This window comes from Arachis ipaensis, chromosome B6, assembly GCF_059453495.1.
Source record: "Arachis ipaensis isolate K30076 ecotype BB chromosome B6, ASM5945349v1, whole genome shotgun sequence".
NCBI lineage: Eukaryota > Viridiplantae > Streptophyta > Magnoliopsida > Fabales > Fabaceae > Arachis > Arachis ipaensis.
In genome coordinates this window covers 122,649,730-122,665,689 of record NC_142441.1, presented here as the reverse complement: position 1 = coordinate 122,665,689, position 15,960 = coordinate 122,649,730, and the positions used below count along the sequence as shown (strand labels likewise).

Below are 15,960 nucleotides of genomic sequence, written 5' to 3'. Positions count from 1 at the left end.
CAGATGTGCAGAGCTTTGTTGAGACCTCCCAACACCAAACTTAGAGTTTGGATATGGGGGTTTGACACCAAACTTAGAGTTTGGTTGTGGCCTCCCAACACCAAACTTAGAGTTTGACTGTGGGGGCTTTGGTTGACTCTGCTTTGAGAGAAGCTTTTTATGCTTCCTCTCCATGGATGCAGAGAGAGATCCTTGAGTTGTAAACACAAGGTTGTCCTCATTTAATTGAAGGATCAATTTTCCTCTGTCCAAATCAATCACAGCTCTTGCTGTGGCTAGGAAGGGTCTTCCTAGGATGATGGATTCATCTTCTTCCTTTCCAGTATCCAAGATTATGAAATCAGCAGGGATGTAAAGGCCTTCAACCTTTACTAACACGTCCTCTACTTGTCCATAAGCCTGTTTTCTGGAATTGTCTGCCATCTCTAATGAGATTTTAGCAGCTTGTACCTCAAAGATTCCCAGTTTCTCCATTACAGAGAGTGGCATGAGGTTTACTCCTGACCCAAGATCACATAGAGCCTTCTCAAAGGTCATGGTACCTATGGTACAAGGTATCAGGAACTTTCCAGGATCCTGTTTCTTCTGAGGCAATCTCAGTTGATCCAATGCATTTAGTTCATTGGTGAACAGGGGAGGTTCATCTCCCCAAGTCTCTTTACCAAATAAATTGGCATTCAGCTTCATGATTGCACCAAGGAACTTGGCAACTTGCTCTTCAGTAACATCCTCATTCTCTTCAGAAGAATAATACTCATCAGAGCTCATGAAGGGCGTAAGGAGGTTCAATGGAATCTCTATGGTCTCTAGATGAGCCTCAGATTCCTTTGGTTGCTCAGAGAGAGACTCCTTTTTGATCACTGAACGTCCCAGGAGGTCTTCCTCCTTGGGATTCACGTCCTTCTCTCCTCTTGTGGGTTCGGCCATGATGGTCAATTTAATGGCCTTGCACTCTCTTTTTGGATTTTCTTCTGTATTGCTTGGGAGAGTACTAGGAGGGATTTCAGTGATCCTTTTACTCAGCTGGTCCACTTGTGCTTCCAAATTTCTAATGGAGGACCTTGTTTCATTCATGAAACTTACAGTGGCCTTGGAAAGATCAGAGACTAAGTTTGCTAAATTAGAGGTATTTTGTTCAGAGTTCTCTGTCTGTTGCTGAGTGGATGATGGAAAAGGCTTGCTATTGCTAAACCTGTTTCTTCCACCATTATTAAAGCCTTGTTGAGACTTTTGTTGATCCTTCCATGAGAAATTTGGGTGATTTCTCCATGAGGGATTATAGGTGTTTCCATATGGTTCACCCATGTAATTCACCTTTGCTATTGCAGGGTTCTCAGGATCATAAGCTTCTTCTTCAGAAGATGCCTCTTGAGTACTGTTGGATGCAGCTTGCATTCCATTCAGACTCTGAGAAATCATATTGACTTGCTGAGTCAATATTTTATTCTGAGCCAATATGGCATTCAGAGTATCAATTTCAAGAACTCCCTTTCTCTGAGGCGTCCCATTACTTACAGGATTCCTCTCAGAAGTGTACATGAACTGGTTATTAGCAACCATGTCAATGAGTTCTTGAGCTTCTGCAGGAATTTTCTTTAGGTGAATGGATCCACCTGCAGAAGTATCCAATGACATCTTAGCTAATTCAGACAGACCATCATAGAATATGTCCAGGATGGTCCATTCTGAAAGCATGTCAGAAGGACACTTTTTGGTCAGTTCTTTGTATCTCTCCCAAGCTTCATAGAGGGATTCACCTTCTTTCTGTTTGAAGGTTTGAACATCCACTCTAAGCTTGCTAAGCTTTTGGGGAGGAAAGAACTTGGCTAAGAAAGCCGTGACCAGCTTATCCCAAGAGTTTAGGCTATCTTTAGGTTGAGAATCCAACCATAGTCTAGCTCTGTCTCTTACAGTAAATGGGAAAAGCATGAGCCTGTAGACTTCAGGATTTACTCCATTAGTCTTAACAGTATCACATATCTGCAAGAATTCAGTTAAGAACTGAAAAGGATCTTCAGATGGAAGTCCATGAAACTTGCAGTTTTGTTGCATCAGAGAAACTAGCTGAGGTTTCAGCTCAAAATTGTTTGCTCCAATGGTAGGGATGGAGATGCTTCTTCCATGTAAATTGGAATTAGGTGCAGTAAAGTCACCAAGCATCCTCCTTGCATTATTATTATTTTCGGCTGCCATCTCCTCTTCCTGTTCGAAAATTTTTGAAAGGTTATCTCTGGATTGTTGTATTTTAGCTTCTCTTAGTTTCCTCTTCAGAGTCCTTTCAGGTTCAGGGTCTGCTTCAACAAGAATGTTCTTGTCCTTGCTCCTGCTCATATGAAAAAGAGGAAACAGAGAAATAATAATAATAGAGATCCTTTTTGCCCAAGCATAGAGGTTCCCTTATGTGAGTAGAAGAAAAGAAGAAGAGAAAATCTGAACTCAGAGAGAGAGAGAGGGGGTTCGGATTTTTGATGAGTGAGGGAGAGATGTTGGTAGATGAATAAATAAATAGAATGAGATGAGAGAGAAAGAGGATTTTCGAAAATAATTTTTGAAAAAGAGTTAGTGATTTTCGAAAATAGTTTTTGAAAAAGGTTAGTAATTTTTGAAAATTAAAATCAAAAATTAAAATAATTAGTTAATTAAAAAGAAATTTTGAAAAAGGGGGAAGATATTTTCGAAAATTAGAGAGAGAGAGAGTTAGTTAGGTAGTTTTGAAAAAGATAAGAAACAAACAAAAAGTTAGTTAGTTAGTTGAAACAAATTTGAAAATCAATTTTGAAAAGATAAGAAGATAAGAAGTTAGAAAAGATATTTTTTTAAAATCAAATTTTTGAAAAAGTTATGTTTTTAAAAAGATATGATTCTGAAAAAGATAAGATGAAAAGATATTTTTGAAAAGATATGATTGAAATTAGTTTTGAAAAAGATTTGATTTTTAAAATCCCAATTAATGACTTGATTCACAAGAAATCACAAGATATGATTCTAGAACTTAAAGTTTGAATCTTTCTTAACAAGTAAGTAACAAACTTGAAATTTTTGAATCAAAACATTAATTGATGATGATATTTTCGAAAATTATGAGATAAAATTAAGAAAAAGATTTTAAAAATTTTCGAAAATAAATAAGAAAAATGAGAAAGATTTGATTTTTGAAAAAGATTTTGAAAAAGATAGGATTTTTAAATTGAAAATTTGATTTGACTCATAAAAACAACTAAATTTTTTAAAATTTTTGAAAAAGTCAAATCTAATTTTCGAAATTTTAAGAGAGAAAAAAAGGGAAGGTATTTTTTTATTTTTGAATTTTTAATGATGAGAGAGAAAAACACTAAAAATGCTCAATGCATGGAGATTTTAGATCAAAACAATGAATGCATGCAAGAATGCTATGAATGTCAAGATGAACACCAAGAACACTTTGAATGTCATGATGAACATCAAGAACATATTTTTGAAAAATTTTTGATGCAAAGAAAACATGCAAGACACCAAACTTAGAAATCTTTAATGCTTAGGCACTAAGAATTCAAGAATGCATATGAAAAACACCATACAACACAAAACAAGAAAACATGAAGATCAATCAAGAAGGTTTATCAAGAACAACTTGAAGATCATGATGAAGGCAATGCATGAATGCAATTTTCGAAAAATGCAAGATGAGTATGCAATTGACACCAAACTTAAAAATTGACTCAAGACTCAAACAAGAAACACAATATTTTTGATTTTTATGATTTTCAAATTTTTTTTGTATTTTATTATTATTATTATTATTATTTTTTTCGAAAACAAAGGAGAAAGTTTTTGAAATATTTTTGAAATTTTTTTTTGAAAACTTTTTGAAAATAAGAAGAAAATTACCCAATCTAAGCAACAAGATGAACCGTCAGTTGTCCAAACTCAAACAATCTCCGGCAACGGCGCTAAAAACTTGGTGTATGAAATTGTTACTCAGAGGTTGTAAAATTTGTTGTTCGTTCTTTCCCCAGCAACGGCGCCAAAAACTTGGTGCACGAAATTGTGATCTCAGGCAATGGCGCCAAAAACTCTGTACGCACGTCTTAATAAATTTTTTTTCATTCACAACTTCGATACAACTAACCAGCAAGTGCACTGGGTCATCCAAGTAATAAACCTTACGTGAGTAAGGGTCGATCCCATGGAGATTGTCGACTTGAAGCAAGCTATGGTCACCTTGTAAATCTCAATCAGGCGGATATAAAATAGTTATCGAGTTTTCGAAAATAAATAATAAAATAAGGATAGAAATACTTATGTAATTCATTGGTGAGAATTTCAGATAAGCGCATAGAGATGCTTTCGTTCCTCTGAACCTCTGCTTTCCTGCTGTCTTCATCCAATCAATCCTACTCCTTTCCATGGCAAGCTTTCTGTAAGGGCATCACCGTTGTCAATGGCTACATCCCATCCTCTTGTGAAAAAGGTCCAAATTCTCTGTCACGGCACAGTAATCATCTGAGGTTCTCGATCATACTGGAATAGGATTCACCCTCTTTTTGCGTCTGTCACTACGCCCAGCACTCGCGAGTTTAAAGTTCGTCACAGTCATTCAATCCCAGAGTCCTACTCGGAATACCATAGACAAGGTTTAGACTTTCTGGACCCTCATGAATGCCGCCATCAATCTAGCTTATACCACGAAGATTTTGATTAAGAGATCCAAGAGATACTCATTCAATCTAAGGTAGAACGGAAGTGGTTGTCAGGCATGCGTTCATAGGGAATGATGATGATTGTCACGTTCATCACATTCAGGTTGAAGTGCGAATGAATATCTTAGAAGCGGAATAAGTTGAATTGAATAGAAAAATAGTAGTACTTTGCATTAATCTTTGAGGAACAGCAGAGCTCCACACCTTAATCTATGGAGTGTAGAAACTCTACCGTTGAAAATACATAAGTGAAAGGTCCAGGCATGGCCGAATGGCCAGCCCCCATGATCTAAGAACTAGGCGTCCAAAAGATGTCAAATACAATAGTAAAAAGTCCTATTTATACTAAACTAGTTACTAGGGTTTACAGAAGTAAGTAATTAATGCATAAATCCACTTTCGGGGCCCACTTGGTGTGTGCTTGGGCTGAGCTTGAATGTTACACGTGCAGAGGTCATTCTTGGAGTTGAACGCCAGTTTGTAACGTATTTCTGGCGTTCAACTCTGGCTTGTGACGTGTTTCTGGCGTTTAACTCCAGACAGCAGCGTAGAACTGGCGTTCAACGCCCTTTTACATCATCTAAACTCGGCCAAAGTATGGATTATTATATATTGATGGAAAGCCCTGGATGTCTACTTTTCAACGCAATTGGAAGCGCGCCATTTTGAGTTCTGTAGCTCCAGAAAATCCACTTTGAGTGCAAGGAGGTCAGAATCCAACAACATCAGCAGTCCTTCTTCAACCTCTGAATCTGATTTTTGCTCAAGTCCCTCAATTTCAGCCAGAAAATACCTGAAATCACAGAAAAACACACAAACTCATAGTAAAGTCCAGAAATGTAAATTTAACATAAAAACTAATAAAAACATCCCTAAAAGTAACTTGATTCTACTAAAAATATACTAAAAATAATGCCAAAAAGCGTATAAATTATCCGCTCATCAATAGGGATCAAGAGAAAAATTATGAGCTAGTGTCAGCTGATCTTGAGGAGAGGGTTAGGTTTCCCCATTTGATTCCAGAATAACGTCCCTTTTCTACGCTTATGACTATTTCTTTAGTCAATTGAATATTACCATTCCTTTTACCCCCTTTGAGACCGAGTTACTGTGGTCCTACAATGTAGCTCCGTCTTAGCTCCATCTGAACTCTTGGGGCTTTATAAAAATTTTCCAATTGCTGTGTCAAGAAATGGATATCCGACCTACCCAAACTCTCTTTCTTTACCTTTTTGTTCTGACGAAGCATGGGGTAGCGAAGAAGAAAGCCTCCTGGGTTTCTTTTCGAGCTACTCAAGGAAAGAAAGTTTTCTCTATGTATGACGAATCCTTTAGGGATTTTAAGAACTATTATTTCAAGGTCCGAGCTGCTGAGGGTGTTCACCCTTTTTTCTTGGATGAGAACAATGAGCCCGCCTTTCCATTATGCTGGCAAAAGAATGTGGTAGTAGCTAGGTATTCTTGGGAAAGCTTGGATGAGGCCGAGTAGGCCTTTGTGAATGTGTTAGAGGAAAATTGGGGAGAGCCTCCCCATCTTGATCCCTAAAAATTTTTAAGGGATCCTTCCCTTTTTAAGGCTGAATTGGGTATCGTGATTTTTCTTGTATTTGTTTATTTTGCCGATCTATATCTTTCTTTCTTGTAACTGGATTTCGTTTTTGCTTTTTCAGAGATGGTAAAGTCTTCTGATTCTATGAAGCATTTTCATAGGGCTAAGAAGGCAATGGCCACTCAAAATATCTCAGCCAAGACTTCTGGAGAAGGATCGTCTCAAGCTTCTCTGAAGAAGCCGACCTTGGACACTGCTGGGTTGAGGAAAGTCATCCCGACTCTCCAGGTTCGCTTGGTTCCTTCTGATCCTCCCCATTCGACCTCTGGTGCTGTCTGCTCTCCTACTGCTGGTCCTCCTCCCAAAAAACAGAAAACTGTGGAAAAATAGAAAACTGTGGATCCTTTCGACTTGGATGCCCCTGATTTTGATGCTGTGGGGTTTGTTGATAATCAAATTGCTCCTTTTGGTTAACTTTCAATGGATGATATGTCCCTCCTTCAACACTTGAGCTTTATCACTAATAACAGTATCCGGATGGCCCATATGGGTGCGGCCTTATATCGCACTGTCCAGGGCTCCCCAGTCCATGCGACGAAAGCTTTTCTTGAGGATGCCAAGTCAGAGTTTGATAGAATCAAGGGCTTGAAGGATGAGCTGGATGCTAGGGTGGCGAAGCTAGAGCTGGACTTGGAGAAGGAGAAGTCTCGAGCTATCAAGGCTGAGGCGGCTGTAAATTTGGCTGAGGAGATGGCGAAGAAACACAAAGAGAGTTATACCCGCAATTATGCCGAGGTGTTGGAGCTGAGGGAGAGGCTCGAATCTGCCCTTGAGAATTATGCCAATCTCCAGGGTCACCTTGTAGATACCGTGACGAGTGCTTATGAAAATTTGAAGGCACAGGTCCGAGTTCTTGCTCTTGAACTCGACGTTACTCTCTTTAGCCTGGACAATGTAGTGGAGGATGGTAAAATAGTGCCCGCCCCGGATGACGAAGATGACGGACCTCCTCCTCCTGCGCCACCAGTCAAAGCTTCTGCAGCCACGACTTCTTCAACTCCTTCTGCTGAGGTTGGCCATCCCGAACCTGATCCGGATTGTCAAATTCTTAATCGGGATGATGGAACTATGGACGCCACCCCTATGAACGTTGTTCCTCCACCTTTATCTATGGATGCCGTTATTGGAAAAACTTTGGATCCTCTATGATTTTTTGGGTTTGATCTGTACAGCCTGATTTGTGGGATTTTTAAACTTTATTTTTTGTGATGGTGAACTTCTTTAATTCTTATTTGCTTCTTATGCAACTTTAACAAAACACTTTTAAACTCTTGAGGCTTGCCTTTCAGGTGGCCTTTTGAGTCTTTTAAATGTTTTTATTTTGAAGTGTATATTTCTATACTGTCCGTGTCTTTGCAACTTTTGTAGATCTTTATAGAGCGTTGGTACTTGGTTGTCCGACCACCTTTAGATCTTTGTTTAGTCCATCTTTTGTTTGGGGCGAGATGACCTTTGGGGCTAACTTTGTCCGATAACTTTTTAGCGTTTTGGTTGAACCATTTTTTAGTTAGTCTGGATAATTTCGATAGCCTTGTTGTGGAGCCGTGGCTTTTTGGGCTAAACCATATCCCTTTTAACTCACGTTTCTCGTCGGTCTGACTTTACTTGTCGGTGCAAGCCATAACTTTCGTTGGTCCGACTTCTCTTGTCGGTCCAAGCTGTAGCTTTTGTTGGTCCGACGTCTCTTGTCGGTCCGAGTTGTTGCTAAGTTATTTTTAGTATTCTATTTTTAGTCAGACATCGTCAAGCCACTTTTTATGGATTACTTTTTATAACTTCTTGCATTAATCTATTTTTATCGCTTTCATCTTAGCCGATCTTGTCGAAATTGGGTGATGAATTCTGTTTTCATCTTTGCCGACATTGTCAAAATCGGGTGATGAATTCTGTTTTCATCTTTGCCGACCTTGTCGAAATCGTGTGATGAATTCTGTTTTTATCTTTGCCGGCGATGAATTTCTGCGCTCAGATTAATGCGTCTTGGTAGGAAATTTTTAAATCTGAAAAGTTTTATTCAAGTAGAAAATAGGCATATAAACAGGAATATATATATATATATATATATATATAAAAGTGCTTACCCTTCTAAATCCGGCAATCTTGTAGATCTTGGCTTGGCGCCTCATTAAAAAATCTTTTCAGGAAAAAGAGTGCACATTGACCTAAGATCTTTATTACTTTCTAAGTGTAGTATCTTCTTAGGTTACACGCGTATACATAAAAGTGCTTACCCTTCTAAATCCGGCAATCTTGTAGATCTTGGCTTGGCGCCTCATTAAAAAACCTTTTCAGGAAAAAGAGTGCACATTGACCTAAGATCTTTATTACTTTCTAAGTGTAGTATCTTCTTAGGTTACACGCGTGCCATGACCTTGGTAACTCTCATCCTTCGAGGTCGGACACCTTGTAGTAGCCTGATGAGCGGATAATTTATACACTTTTTGGCATTGTTTTTAGTATGTTTTTAGTATATTTTAATTAGTTTTTATTTAAAATTCAATTTTCTGAACTTTACTATGAGTTTTTGTATTTTTCTGTAACTTCAGGTATTTTCTGGCTGAAATTGAGGGACCTGAGCAAAAATCTGATTCAGAGGCTGAAAAAGGACTGCAGATGCTGTTGGATTCTGACCTCCCTGCACTCAAAGTGGATTTTCTGGAGCTACAGAAGCCCAAATGGCACGCTCTCAATTGCGTTGGAAAGTAGACATCCTGGGCTTTCTAGAAATATATAATAGTCTATACTTTGCCCAAGATTTGATGGACCAAACAGGCGTTCCAAGTCAGCTCAAGAATTCTAGCGTTTAACTCCCAAACTGGCACTAAAGCTGGAGTTAAACGCCCAAACTGGCACAAAAGCTGGCGTTTAACTCCAAGAAAAGTCTCTACACATGAAAGTTTCAATGCTCAGCCCAAGCACACACCAAGTGGGCCCGGAAGAATATTTTTGCATTAATTACTGATTTCTGTAAACCCTAGGCTACTAGTTCTCTATAAATAGGACCTTTTGCTATTGTATTTTCATACTTTTCATATACTTTAGATCTTTTACTCATACTTTCATACACTAGTCACATTTTGGGAGGCTGGCCTCACGGCCATGCCTGACCCTTGTTCTTATGTATTCTCAACAGTGGAGTTTCTACACACCATAGATTAAGGTGTGGAGCTCTGCTGTTCTTCATGAATTAATACAAGTACTATTGTTTTTCTATTCAACTCAAGTCTATTTCTTCTCCAAGATATTCATTCATTCTTCAACTTGATGAATGTGATGATCCGTGACACTCATCATCATTCTCACCTATGAACATGTGCCTGACAACCACCTCTATTCTACTAGCAATGGCTTGAATGCGTATCTCTTGGGTTTTTAATCTAAGATTGGAACCTTCGTGGTATAGGCTAGAATTATTGACGGTCGTTCCTAAGATCCAGAAAGTCTAAACCTTGTCTGTGGTATTTCGAGTAGGATCTGGGAAGGGATGATTGTGACGAGCTTCAAACTCGCGATTGTGGGGCGTGTGACAGACGCAAAAGGATCAATGGATCCTATTCCGACATGATCGAGAACCGACAGCTGATTAGCCGATGTTGTGATAGAGCATCAGGACCATTTTCACTGAGAGGATAGGATGTAGCCATTGACAACGGTGATGCCCAACATAAAGCTTGCCATGGAAAGGAGTATGAATGATTAGAAGAAGGCAATAGGAAAGCAGAGGTTCAAGGGGAACAAAGCATCTTCATACGCTTATCTGAAATCCACCAATGAATTACATAAGTATCTCTATCTTTATTTTATGTTTATTTTCATCACCTTAAACTCCATAACCATTTGAATCTTCCTGACTGAGATTTACAAGATGACCATAGCTTGCTTCAAGCCGACAATCTCCGTGGGATCGACCCTTACTCACGTAAGGTTTATTACTTGGACGACCTAGTGCACTTGCTGGTTAGTTGTGCGGAATTGTGACAAAGTGTGATTCACGTTTGATAGCTCCAAGTCTTTGGCGCCATTGTTGATGATCACAATTTCGTGCACCAAGTTTTTGGCGCCGTTGCCGGGGATTGTTTGAGTTTGGACAGCTAACAGTTCATCTTGTTGCTTAGATTAGGTGCTTTTCAGAATTTTTAAGAATGAATTCTAGAGTTTCAAGGTGATGTTCTTATCATCACAAAAGCTGATTGATTCCCATCAATTTAGCTGTTGAATGTAATGTCCTGCTGAAGCTTAGCTAAACATGTCTAATCTTTTTAGACTGAAGCTTTAGACTAATATTGCATGATTCCTGGAATTCTTATTAAAATTTTTTATCCTCTTTATTTTCTTTTCTATATAATTTTTGAAAATCACAAAAAAATTTCATAAAATCATAAAACCAAAAATATTTTATGTTTCTTGTTTGAGTCTATTGCTTAATTTTAAGTTTGGTGTCAATTGTATGTTTCTGTTCTTCTTGCATTTTTCGAATTTATACATATTGTTCTTCATTGATCTTCAAGTTGTTCTTGATGATTTCCTTGCTCTGATCTTTAAATTCTCTTGTTTAGTGTGTTTTGTTGTTTTTCATATGCATTTTTTTTATTGTTATAGTCCTTAGTATACAAACATTTAAGTTTGGTGTCTTGCATGCGTTGTTTATGTGATCTTAGTTGCATTTTTATTGTTTCTCATCATCAAAAATTCAAAAATATTTTAAAACTATGTCTTTTCAAGTCAATAATACAGAGAATTGAAGATTCAGAACATTCAGAAGAGGAATCAAACAGAAAAAGCTGGGCGTTCAAAATGCCCAGTGAAGAAGGAAAACTGGCGTTTAAACGCCAGCCAGGGTACCTGGCTGGGCGTTTAACGCCCAAAAAGGTAGAGATTTGGGCGTTAAACGCTAGAATGGGCACCATTCTGGGCGTTTAACGCCAGGATGGCACTAGAGGGAAGATTTTGTTTTTAATTCACATTTTTTTCAAGTTTTCATAATTTTTCAAAATCAAATCTTTTTCAAATCATATCTTTTCAATCATATCTCTTTCAAAATCAATTTCTTTCCATTTTATATTTATTTTTACCATTTTCAAAAATCCTTGCTTCAATTGAAGATTTACTTCAAAATTTTCAAGTTGTTACTTACCTATTAAGAAAGGATCAAACTTTAAATTTTAAAATCATATCTTTTAATTTCTTGAGAGTCAAGTAATCAACTTTAATTTTAAAAATTTTCTTTTTCTAAATTGATTTTCAATCATATCTTTTCAAACATATCTTTTCCATCACATCTTTTTCAAAATTATTTTTTTTAATCATATCTTTTTCTAATTTCAAAATCTTTTTCAAAAATCACTTTATTTCTTTCCCAATCTTAGTTTTCGAAAATCTCAATCAAATTTTCAAATTTCTTTTTAAAATCTCTTAATTAATTTCGAAAATTTCTTCCCCTCTTCTCACATCCTTCTATTTAAGGGACTAAGACTCCTCATCAAGGTGCAATTCGAACTCTGTCCCTCTTGATAAGTTCGAATTCCCTCTTCTCCCCTCCTCCTTCTATTCTTCTTTTCCTCTGACACTTCAAGGAATCTCTATACTGTGACATAGAGGATTCCATACTTTCTTGTTCTCTTCTCTTTCATATGAGTAGGAACAAAGATAAAGGCATACTTGTTCAAGCTGATCCTGAACCTAAAAGGCCCTTGAAGAGAAAGCTAAGAGAAGCTAAAGAACAATTCTCTTTAGAGGGCCTAACAGAACTCTTCAAAGAAGAAGAAACCATGGCAGCCGAAAACAACAACAATGCCAACAATGCAAAGAAGGTGCTTGGTGACTGGTATGCGAAATTGTTACTCAGGTTGTGAATTGTTGTTCGAAATTGATTCCCTGGCAATGGCACCAAAAACGGATGCACAGAACCATGGTCTAAACATATTTTCACAACTTCGCATAACTGACCAGCAAGTGCACTGGGTCGTCCAAGTAATACCTTACGTGAGTAAGGGTCGAATCCCACGGAGATTGTTGGTATGAAGCAAGCTATGGTCACCTTGTAAATCTCAGTCAGGCGGATATAAAACAGTTATGTAGTTTTCAAAATTTAGTAATAAAAGAAGGATAGAATTACTTATGTAAATCATTGGTGAGAATTTCAGATAAGCGTATGGAGATGCATTCGTTCCTCTGAACCTCCGCTTTCCTGCTGTCTTCATCCAATCAGTCTTACTCCTTTCCATGGCTGGCTTTATGAAAGGGCATCACCGTTGTCAGTGGCTACATCCCCTCCTCTCAGTGAAAATGGTCAACGCACCCTGTCACGGCACGGCTATTCATCTGTCGGTTCTCGATCATGCTGGAATAGGATTCACCCTCCTTTTGCGTCTGTCACTAACGCCCAGCACTCGCGAGTTTGAAGCTCGTCACAGTCATTCAATCATTAAATCCTACTCAGAATACCACAGACAAGGTTTAGACTATCTGGATTCTCTTGAATGCCGCCATCATTCTAGCTTACACCACGAAGATTCTGATTAAGAGATCTAAGAGACACTCATTCAATCGAAAGTAGAATGGAAGTGGTTGTCAGGAACGCGTTCATGGGGAATGATGATGATTGTCACTTTCATCACATTCAGGTTGAAGTACGAATGAATATCTTAGAAGCGGAATAAGTTGAATTGAATAGAAAACAGTAGTACTTTGCATTAATCTTTGAGGAACAGCAGAGCTCCACACCTTAATCTATGGAGTGTAGAAACTCTACCGTTGAAAATACATAAGTGAAGAAGGTCCAGGCATGGCCGAGAGGCCAGCCCTCAAACGTGATCTAAGATAGCATACAACTGATCAAAGATATCTAATACAATAGTAAAAAGTCCTATTTATAATAAACTAGTCACTAGGGTTTACAGAAGTAAGTAATTAATGCATAAATCCACTTCCGGGGCCCACTTGGTGTGTGCTTGGGCTGAACTTGAGTGTTGCACGTGTAGAGGTCCTTCTTGGAATTGAACGCCAGCTTTTGTGCTAGTTTGGGCGTTGAACTCCACTTTGCAGCTTGTTTCTGGCGCTGGACGCCAGAATTGGGCAGAGAGCTGGCGTTGAACGCCAGTTTGCATCATCTAAACTCGGGCAAAGTATGGACTACTATATATTGCCGGAAAGCCCTGGATGTCTACTTTCCAACGCAATTGGAAACGCGCCATTTTGAGTTTTGTAGCTCCAGAAAATCCATTTTGAGTGCAGGGAGGTCAGAATCCAACAGCATCAGTAGTCCTTCTTCAACCTCTGAATCTGATTTTTGCTCAAGTCCCTCAATTTCAGCCAGAAAATACCTGAAATCACAGAAAAACACACAAAATCATAGTAAAGTCCCAAAATGTAAATTTAACATAAAAACTAATGAAAACATCCCTAAAAGTAACTAGATCTTACTAGAAACATACTAAAAACAATGCCAAAAAGCATATAAATTATCCGCTCATCAGTGACTTTACTGCACCTACTCCTGATTTCTATGGGAGAAGCATCTCAATCCCTGCCATTGGAGCAAACAACTTTGAGCTTAAGTCTCAATTAGTTTCTCTAATGCAACATAATTACAAGTTTCATGGACTTCCATTGGAAGATCCTCATCAATTCTTAGCTGAGTTCTTGCAAATCTGTGACACTGTCAAGACCAATGGGGTTGACCCTGAAGTCTACAGACTTATGCTTTTTCCTTTTGCTATAAGAGACAGAGTTAGAACATGGTTGGATTCACAACCTAAGGAAAGCCTGAACTCTTAGGAAAAGCTAGTCAATGCCTTCCTGGCAAAGTTCTTTCCACCTCAAAAATTGAGTAAGCTTAGAGTGGAAGTCCAAACCTTTAGACAGAAGGATGGTGAGTCCCTCTATGAAGCTTGGGAGAGATACAAGCAATTGATCAGAAGGTGCCCTTCTGACATGCTTTCAAAATGGAGCATCATAGGAATCTTCTATGATGGTCTGTCTGAACTATCCAAGATGTCATTGGATAGCTCTCCTGGAGGATCTCTTCATCTGAAGAAGACTCCTGCAGAAGCTCAAGAACTCATTGAAATGGTTGCAAATAACCAATTCATGTGCACCTCTGAAAGGAATCCTGTGAATAATGGGTCAACTCAGAAGAAAGGAGTTCTTGAGATTGATACTCTGAATGCCATATTGGCTCAGAATAAAATATTGACTCAGCAAGTCAATATAATTTCTCAGAGTCTGTCTGAAATGCAAGCAGCAACAGGCAGTACTAAGGAAGCTTCCTCTGAGGAAGAAGCTTATGATCCTGAGAACCCAGCAATGGAAGAGGTGAATTACATGGGAGAATCCTATGAAAACACCTATAATCCTTCATGGAGAAATCATCCAAATCTCTCATGGAAGGATCAACAGAGACCTCAACAAGGTTTCAACAACAACAATGGTGGAAGAAACATGTTTAGCAATAGCAAGCCTTTTCCATCATCTTCTCAGCAACAGACAGAGAATTCTAAGCAGAGCCCCTCTGACTTAACAACCATTGTCTCTGATCTAATCAAAACCACTCAAAGTTTCATGACTGAAACAAGGTCCTCCATTAGAAATTTGGAGGCACAATTGGGTCAGCTGAGTAAGAAAATTACTGAACTCCCTCCTAGCACTCTCCCTAGCAATACAGAAGAGAATCCAAAAAGAGAGTGCAAGGCCATAACCACATCTCACATGGCCGAACATGGAGAGGAGGAAGAGGCAGTGATTCCCACTGAGGAAGACCTCAATGGACGCCCACTGACCTCCATGGAGTTCCCTAATGAGGAACCATGGGAATCTGAGGCTCACACTGAGACCATAGATATTCCATTAAATCTACTTCTGCCATTCATAAGCTCTGATGAATATTCTTCCTCTGAAGAGGGTGAAGATGTCACTGAAGAGTAAGTTGCTAAGTACCTTGGAGCAATCATGAAGCTAAATGCCAAGTTATTTGGTAATGAGACTTGGGAGAATAAACCTTTATTGCTCATCAAAGAACTGGATGACTTGACTAGGCAAAGATTACCTCAAAAGAGACAGGACCCTGGAAAGTTCTCAATCCCTTGTACCATAGGCACCATGACCTTTGAGAAGGCTCTGTGTGACTTCGGGTCAAGCATAAACCTTATGCCTCTCTCTGTAATGGAGAAGCTACGGATCATTGAGGTACAAGCTGCTAGAATCTCACTAGAGATGGCAGACAATTCAAAGAAACAGGCTTATGGACTTGTAGAGGATATCTTGGTAAAGGTTGAAGACCATTACATCCCTGCTGATTTCATAATCCGAGACTGGGAAGTGTGTGGATGAATCCATCATCCATGGCAGACCCTTCCTAGCCACAGCAAAAGTTGTGATTGATGTTGACAGAGGAGAATTGATCATTCAAGTGAATGAAGACTCCCTTGTGTTTAAAGCTCAAGGATATCCCTCTGTAACCATGGAGAGGAAGCATGAAAAGCTTCTCTCAATACAGAGTCAAACAGAGCCCCCACAGTCAAACTCTAAGTTTGGTGTTGGGAGGCCACAACCAAACTCTAAGTTTGGTGTTGAACCCCACATTCAAACTCTAAGTTTGGTGTTGGGAGGTTCCAACATTGCTCTGAACATCTGTGAGGATCCATGAGAGCTACTGTCAAGCTATTGACATTAAAA

The 15,960-nt window shown here is 38.7% G+C and overlaps 2 non-coding genes across 2 annotated transcripts; one reads left to right on the top strand and one right to left on the bottom strand.

Annotated features, from left to right (window-relative positions):
- Positions 1-1,689: 1,689 nt before the first annotated feature.
- On the top strand, positions 1,690-1,797 carry LOC148562558 (small nucleolar RNA R71). Its single transcript, XR_015886628.1, has one exon. It is a non-coding gene; the product is annotated as a small nucleolar RNA R71 (small nucleolar RNA).
- A 12,321-nt stretch (positions 1,798-14,118) lies between these two features.
- LOC148562557 (small nucleolar RNA R71) lies at positions 14,119-14,226 on the bottom strand. Its single transcript, XR_015886729.1, has one exon. It is a non-coding gene; the product is annotated as a small nucleolar RNA R71 (small nucleolar RNA).
- Between the last annotated feature and the right edge of the window lie 1,734 nt (positions 14,227-15,960).